Raw genomic sequence first — 7,673 nt, 5'->3', positions numbered from 1 at the left:
CACCCCGACCTCTCACTTTTCAAAGAGCTTTCATGGAAATTCCACCCACTTACACCTCATTGGCCAGAACTGTGTCACGGGGCAACCCCTACTTTCAAAGGAAGCTGGAGAGGTGGCGTTTAAACTGGGCACCCTGCTGTCCTAAACAAAATGAGAGTTTACGAGTAAGGAAGGAGGGAGAACACTGGGAAGGCCACCAGGAGGGCGGATCCCACACACCAAACTGACGATCCGCAGGAATTATTCCTTAGAGCAGCGGTTCTCACGCTCGAGGAGGCATCAACAACCACCTGGGGAGCTTGTGAAAATGCAGGGGGCGGCGCCCACGCCCAGTAGGTCTGGGGTGAGGCCCAAGAATTTGCATCCCTAACACACCTCCAGGTGACTCTGAGGCTGCTGGTCTGCGGCCACGCTGCGAGAACCACTGAGTCACGACAAGGCTGAAGTCGGCACTCAGTAAAACCACATGTCCTGATTTTAAGAGGATAATAGTCAGAATATCATGGTTTCCATGTCTTATCAGTTAGGACCCAGTGGAAAGGCGAGCAGGGCACACTCAGATGGGAAATCGAAGAAAGCTATCAAAGCGACTATTTGCAAAAGTATGGAGGGGGGTACAGACCTCCCACAGTAGCAACCTGGGGAGCTGTCCCCACACTTGGGGGGGCCAGCACTGCGGAAACCTGAAGAGGGGGCTCCAGGACGGGACCGCCCAACAGGAGCCCCACCCTTTGTCGGAGGGACACAGCCAACTGAGGCAAGGCAGTGAGAGCTGGGGAACAAGCACCACGGCCTCGTTCTGCACCCGCCTCCCGCCTCCAGCTGGTGCCTCCCATTGGCTGGATCCAGCCGACACCAGAGGCCGGGGGGAGCTGGGGCACAGCCTGCACAGGTCGGCCTGCACGGAGCAGAAGGGACAAAGGTGGAGGGCAGACCTGGAGAGGCGGGCGGAAGATGTCCAGCACAGACGGAAGATATCAGGACATCATGACCTGTGGGAGCAACCGAGTTTGGCAAAGCACTATTGAAAGTAAGCAGCTCACAGCTCACGTGTTCGCTCCATTATTCATCGGCACCTGCTGTGTACCAGGCACCGTGCCAGGTGCCAGGGATTTCGAGCTGAATTAATCCTGACTCCTGCCCAGAGGGGATGCTGGGGGGCCAGGCATCCCCCCCACAGCCCACCCAGCCCGACTGCTGTGCCTTCCGTTGATCTCATCTGCTTGTCACCCACGAGAGTTCCGTGTGATTTAAGCTTTCATTAAAGTTTAACTACGGGGGGAAAACTGCGAGAAAAATCACCTGCTCCGTCACAAATCACACTGTTATGATGTGCTGAAACGGGGCTGCGGGGACAGGCTGTAGGGATTTGGCTGGGGTTAGGGACAAAATGAATGTGAAGCACTGGGCGCCCGCACGCCCCCGTGGGAACACCCCGTAAACCTTTTTGCATTTGGGTTCACATCCAGCGAACTGTTGATCATGATTTTTCTCTGGGCTGCTAACGAAACCCCAGCCTCCCCGGCCCCCGGCCACCACGTCAGCCTCACACCAAACGTCCGCCCAACAGCCAATAACAGAAATGATGGAGAACACGATGCAGACGCGAGTAATTGCTCCGGCTGCCTCCCGTGAATTTAAATGGCTTCCTTGAATTACTGCTTTTGACGCGATCAATAAAATTGAGCTATTGCTGTTTCAGGCCTTTCGACAGATACACAGGGAGCTGTGCTTGGGGGCTGGCGGGCCAGTGACCCCCGGTCTCCCGGTGGCCGAGCTGGGCGCTGGGGGCAGTGGGTGGAGTGAGGGCAGGGATGCGCTGCACTGGCCAGCAGCCAGGACGAGAAGGAAAAGCAGATGAATTTTGACATTTGGCCTTGCTGGCAGCCTTCCCTTGTCCTATGCCTTTCCCCCAAAAAACAGGAAGCCAAGCTTACCTGTCCGGGCTCCGATTCCCTCTGCTTTCCAGTGAGATGATCCAGCCCACATGAGGGTGTTCGGGAGACACAGAGCACACGCTCCCAGCCTCCCAGCAAACACACTGCATCTTAACTGCAGCCGCCAACAAAGGAAGTGACCCCAGTGGTGGCGTTTACAACACCTCAGGACCAAAGATTAACTCTAGCAGTGAGATTCTAGATTAAAAAAAGATATTGACCAAAAAAAAATTTTTTCTTTTGGCAAAATTCACAGAACATAAAATTAACCACGTTAAAGTGATCAATTCAGTGGCATTTTGCCCACTCGCAGTGTCATGCCACCACCCCCTCTGTCTGGTTCCAGGACTTTTTTTTTTTTTTTTGGCGAGGAAGATTGGCCCTGAGCTAACATCTGTGCCAATCTTCCTGTCTTTTGTATGTAAGACACTGCCACGGGGTGGCTTGATGAGCAGTGTGCACAGGACATTTTCATCACCAGCAGTCACTCCTGGTTCCCCCTCCGCTGCGCGCGGTCCGCGGATGCGCCTGGAACTTTCAGCCCCGCCGGGGGCCGCGTGCTCGTGGGCGCCCCGCGTCCGGCCCTGCAGGAGCGCAGCTGCGCGGGCGCCTCCCCCGGGCTCCGCGCGTCTCCAGCGTCTTCCGGCCGTGCCGCTCTGAGCCTCAGTTTCCTCTTCGTGCGACGGGACTTGTGACGGCACCTGCCTCCGTGGCCGCCGTGGGAATCGGGGTGGACACAGGGTGGTCCGGCCGAGCAGGCCCCGGGTGCGTCCCGGGGGGACCGGCGTCCCCACGTTCACGTGCGCCCAGCACTTGGGGGGGGGGGGACTTTCTCTGGAAGGAGGGTCTTTGCAGACGCAGTGAAGCGAAGCTGCCGAACTGCGCGAGCGAGGGCGGCGGCCGGTGGCCGTGCAGGAAGGCCGGTGGGGACGGGGACGCGCAGGCAGGTCCAGGGCTGCCGGCAGCCGCCAGAGCCGGAGAGGCGCGAGGAAGGCCCCTGCGGACCGCGGAGGAGGCACGTCCGCCCGGCAAACTGCGCGGCTGGCGGGGGACTTGGTCGCGGACCGGGAGGGTGCCACCCGTGGGGGCCTGTCGCTGTCCTTACCCGTCAGGCCACCGCGGGCGAGGCTGGGGCGGGGGGTGCGTGACTGGAGAAGGCGCCGGGGTCAGCGGGCCTCCGACTGCACGGCAGGGTCGGCTCCCTAACACGGCGGGGGATGCTCGTAACCGAGTTCTAGGGCATGTGGTCCCCGGGATGCAGAGACGAGGAGGGGAGCCCCGGGGAGGGCGGCTCAGCCTCGAGGCCCCCTTCGCGCCCGGCCACCACGAACCAGAGGCTCTCCCCGACGTGCCCGCGCCTCCCAGGACAGTAGCCACCGCTCGGCCACCGGGTCCCCCTGCGCTGGGCTCCGGGAAGCCTGTTCTCTAGGAAGTGGGCATTTTCCCACGAGAGCCGGGATGGCAGGAAGCACAGCACAGCACCGGGGGGACCGGCAACCTGGGAGCTCTCCTTCTGCCAGTTTCCACCCAATAAAAGCCCCACCGGAGGGATGGGGGAAGCGCGCTGACGAGGCCGCAGTTTTGAGCAGCTGGGTCCGGCCCTCCGTCCATCGGGCCCACAAAGGCAGGGAGGGGGCTGACTCCTGACTGATGGAGATGCCGCGGTGCCAGGGCCCCGGGTACCAGGGATCCTCCTGACTGACGTCTCCCTCAGCCTGGATTTGGCACAATCGCTAAGGGGCTGGGCGCGGGTGCGGGCACGGGTGACAGGCAGCCGGGGTCAGCAACTGTGACCCGGCCGGGCACTGCCGTCCACACCTGGACCGCTGGTGGCCTTGCCCGCATCCCCCGGGGGCCCCGGCTGCATAAATGTCATCTCGAGTCTCGTCCCCCGCGGGGAGCTGCCCTCCAGCCCCAGGCCCCGGGCTCACAGGAGAGCCAGTCGGAGTTCCAGAAGCCAAACCAAACACTGGCCCGGCACTGCCTTATCTCACTCCGCGAGAATGGAAGAATCGCCCCACTGAGGGGCCGCGAGCCCACCCAGGTTTTAAATTAAACCTCTTGAGTTTCCCCTCTGACAGCAGATAAAATCCTTCCAGCTTATGTTTTGAGGAAAGAATTCGGTTTGCGTGTGTGTGTGTGTGTGTGTGTGTGCATTTCCCCTAAAACTCATTTTCTCCTGTTGGATTCCTTGAAGCTCTGTTTAAATATTTCACTTGAGGCCACGATTACGTCTGACAAACGCTGAAATACTGTCCAGGAGCAACCGCCCAGGGGCGGCCCGGATTCCAGCAGGAGGCTCCCTCTGGGGGGAGGGCTGAGGCCCTTCCGGGACGCGAGCCCCTAGGCCGTGGGGGCTCTGCTGGCGGCTGTCTGCTCACTGGACGTCAGCCACCGGCTCTGCCGTGTCAAAAAGCTCAGGTTGCACGCTGGGACGGGGGTGGAGGAGAGAGGGTTTGTTCCTCAGCTGGGGCCGGGAGAGGCCCAGCTTCTGCTTCTGGCCCCACCCTGAGCAGCTGGCAAACGCTGGCCGATTGCTTCACCTCTCAGCATCTCGGATGCCAGTCCCCAGGGGAGGGGCAGCCACAGGAGCTCCTTCTGTGGAATTCCCATCAGCAGAGGCATGGGAAGACGCTGCTACCACGCTGTCCTTCAGTCATTCAACAAACATTTGCTGGGCACCTACTATGTGCCAGACTGTTCCAGGCAGCATGGAGACAGCAGGGACCAAGACGAGGCCACATCCGTGCCCCAGGGAGCTGACATTCCAGAAGGTGGGAGACCTCGTCTCTTAGACTCTGGTTGGTGGCGGTGTGGGATGAGGTAGAGGGAGGGTCTGGAGGCTGCGGCCTCTAAGGTGCCCGGGTCCTGGCGATGTCGGGCCCCCACGAAGGACGCTGAGCCCGGCTGAGATGACCCTGACCGCACCCTCCTGACAACAGTGAGCGAAAAGGCAGGATTCCCCAGCCTCCTGATGTTGTGTTAGAAGCTACACAGGGCTTTGTCTGGGGCCCAGCACACAGTAGGTGGTCAATATTTTCCTTTTTTTTAAGGAATGGCAAATAGCCAAACATGAGGAGGGAAGGGCCCAGCGATGGTGTGCGTGTGGAGGCGGAGGGAGCCCAGGTTTAGGAACGACATAATCAGCGGTTCAAACCCTGGCTCTGCCGCTCATTGGCTGTGTGATCTCAGGAAGGGCACCAAGCCTCTCTGAACCTCAGTCTCCTCGTCTGACAAATGGGAGATGTGTCCCACCAGGCTGCTGCCAGGGTCACAACAGGTGTAGTCAGGGGCCAGGGACACAAAGGGCCAGACAGGGGTCGAAACTCAAAACCCACAGTGATCAGACAGGCAATGTAAACAGGTGAGGCAGCTGGCGTGTGGGGCAATAGGGACTGGTGGGGAGTGGGGTGAAGTGAAGGAGAGCATCCCCTCCCCCTTTAGAGGCCAGATCCAGCCAGTTGTTGTCCTGTGAAAATGGAGGGCCCAGGGTCACCAGATCTTCTGAGTTTTTTAACAGAGGCCACAAATCTACGTTTTTAGTGTAAAATTTCTTAACTTTAAAATGATGCCAATTAATTTGTTAAAAATGACCAACCACTATGTGAGGGCAACTAAGCCCATTTGCGGGCCACTGGCGGGCGGCCTCTGGGTTAGAGGCACAGGGTCCTGCTCTCACTGGCCTGGCAGCGGGCGTGGGTGTGAGGAAACGATGTCACAGTTCTCGAGTCACCGTTTGCCATCCATTCTACAAGGGGCAGCACCGAGCGAGGGGGAGAGCAGGTCCGGGAGGAGGTGGCTCTGCTGAGATGTGAGGGCCGAGCTCGGGCGCAGGGAAAGGACGGGCCGGCAGGGGAACAGCATGGGCAGAGGCTCGGCCGTGGGACCTCGCCCTGCCCGTCTGGGGTCCGAGAGGCGTCCCGCGTCGGGTGGGCACTTTGCTGACCCAAAGGGCGGTGGTCCCGTCGCTCCCCGAGGGGAAGCAAGGGCAGCCCTTCGAGGGGACTTCGCGTCGAGCTCAGGAGCCGCCAACCAAAATGCCAGCTCGTGGAGGGTTAACGTGGGTCTCCCGGAGACCGTCTCCTCGTGGACAGGCTGGACATCCGAACCGGGGACCCTCCCGGCGGCCCCTCTGTGCCTGACGTCCCCGCCCTGGGTCTCAGCTCCCAGCCAGGCCGTCTTCCCTGAAGGAGGGAGCCTGGAGCCTTCGGCACTGCAGATGCCTCTGCGATGATGTGCTCCTGGGGCGAGGCCGGCACATTCCAGAACAAATGGCCAGGCAGGCCCACAACCTCAGCGGGAGGGAGCGGGGCAGAGGGAGCAGACGGCCCCCGCCTGGCTTCTCTCCCTCTGCTGGGTCTGGCGCCTCTGATCTTCGTCCCTGCCCTCCTGTCACCTCATGCTGTCCCTGCTCACCTGGGGCCGTGGAAAGGGCGGCTGGGCAGCAGCAAATTCCTCAGGGTCGAGCTCAAGGTCAAACTGTGCACCTACTTGGGACTGGTGCTGGGTTTACTGCCAACAGGTTGGTACCACTGGAGGTGGGGCCTTTGGGAGGCACAGTTGGAGGTGACCCTCAGTGTCCCCAGATTCCCCATAACTGTCACATAGAAGCTCAGAACCTCTTCTGCGTGCAGACCCTCCACTGGGAATGTTAACATCCAGGGCTGTGCATACAGTCAGAGCTCAATAAATGCACTGAACAGGGACAGGACGAGTCTGCTCCCTGAGCTCGCGCTCCACGGTGGGTGGAAACCACACGCTCCTGGGCGAACTCTCTGCAAAGACTCCCAGGAAGGAAAAATATTAACATGTTTAACCCTAATCAAATCTGGGTAATTTCACTAGAAACCTTTCCATAATTTCATCAGCGTTAGAGGATTACAATAGCAACAAATTAAACCAACAGGCATGAATTTAGTTGCTCAAGAGGAAAATGTAGCTTGATTTAGAAACGGATGTCACAGTTTATTAACCGATCTAAATTAATTCGATTTTGAGCCACTGTTAAATATACATTACGATGTATCACCCAACAGCATAGCTGGCAGGGGAAGAGGAGGGAGAGGAAGGCAGGCAAGCGAGGCCCCCATGAGGTTGGTGCCTACATGCAAAATGGCATGTTAATTCTGCGATATTGGGCTGAGTGGCCCAAATTGAAGAAGGGAGCACCAGTCAGGACTCTTAGTAGCAAGAATTACAAACTCAATTCAAGCTGGCTGAAGCCAAAAGGGGGATTTATCATCTCAGTATCTGAAAATTTCAGGGCCTGTCCAGCTTCAGGTACAGCTGGACCCAGGTGCTCAAGGTCAATAGGAATTGGCCTTCCTCTGCTTCTTAGTCTGTTTTCTTCTCTATAGATCTACTCTCAAGCAAGGTCTTCCTATCTGGAGGCAGGACGACCACCAGCAGCTCCAGGTTTCATTCTGCTGGCTTCGCCACCTCGAAGAAAGAGAGCCTGGCCCAATTTCCAGGTAAAGCTCTCACCACTGGCCCCGCCAAGGTCATGACCCACGCTGATGGGCCAGGCTCGCCCCTTGCTCATCCTTGACTGGAGAGGAGAGGATGTTCACATCCACGTGCAGCACCTGGACTGAGAGCCAGAGACGGACTGTTCCCCCGGAGAACAGAGGAGCTGTGACCAGTGAAAAGAGAATGGATGCTGCACACACCACAGCTGGAGCTGTCGCCCGGCAGAGAGCAGGCCCGTGTGTACCAGGCCCAGGGAGGCCAGGAGAC

The 7,673-nt window shown here is 58.9% G+C and overlaps 1 long non-coding RNA gene across 1 annotated transcript in view; it reads right to left on the bottom strand.

Moving 5' to 3' along the window:
* LOC123288128 (uncharacterized) overlaps window positions 1-7,673 on the bottom strand; it is a 96,098-nt gene that overhangs the window by 41,308 nt on the left and 47,117 nt on the right. The window lies entirely within an intron of this gene.

Source organism: Equus asinus, chromosome 8, assembly GCF_041296235.1.
Source record: "Equus asinus isolate D_3611 breed Donkey chromosome 8, EquAss-T2T_v2, whole genome shotgun sequence".
Classification (NCBI taxonomy): domain Eukaryota; kingdom Metazoa; phylum Chordata; class Mammalia; order Perissodactyla; family Equidae; genus Equus; species Equus asinus.
The sequence above is the reverse complement of the archived record's forward strand: the minus strand, read 5'-3'. Positions and strand labels throughout refer to the sequence as shown.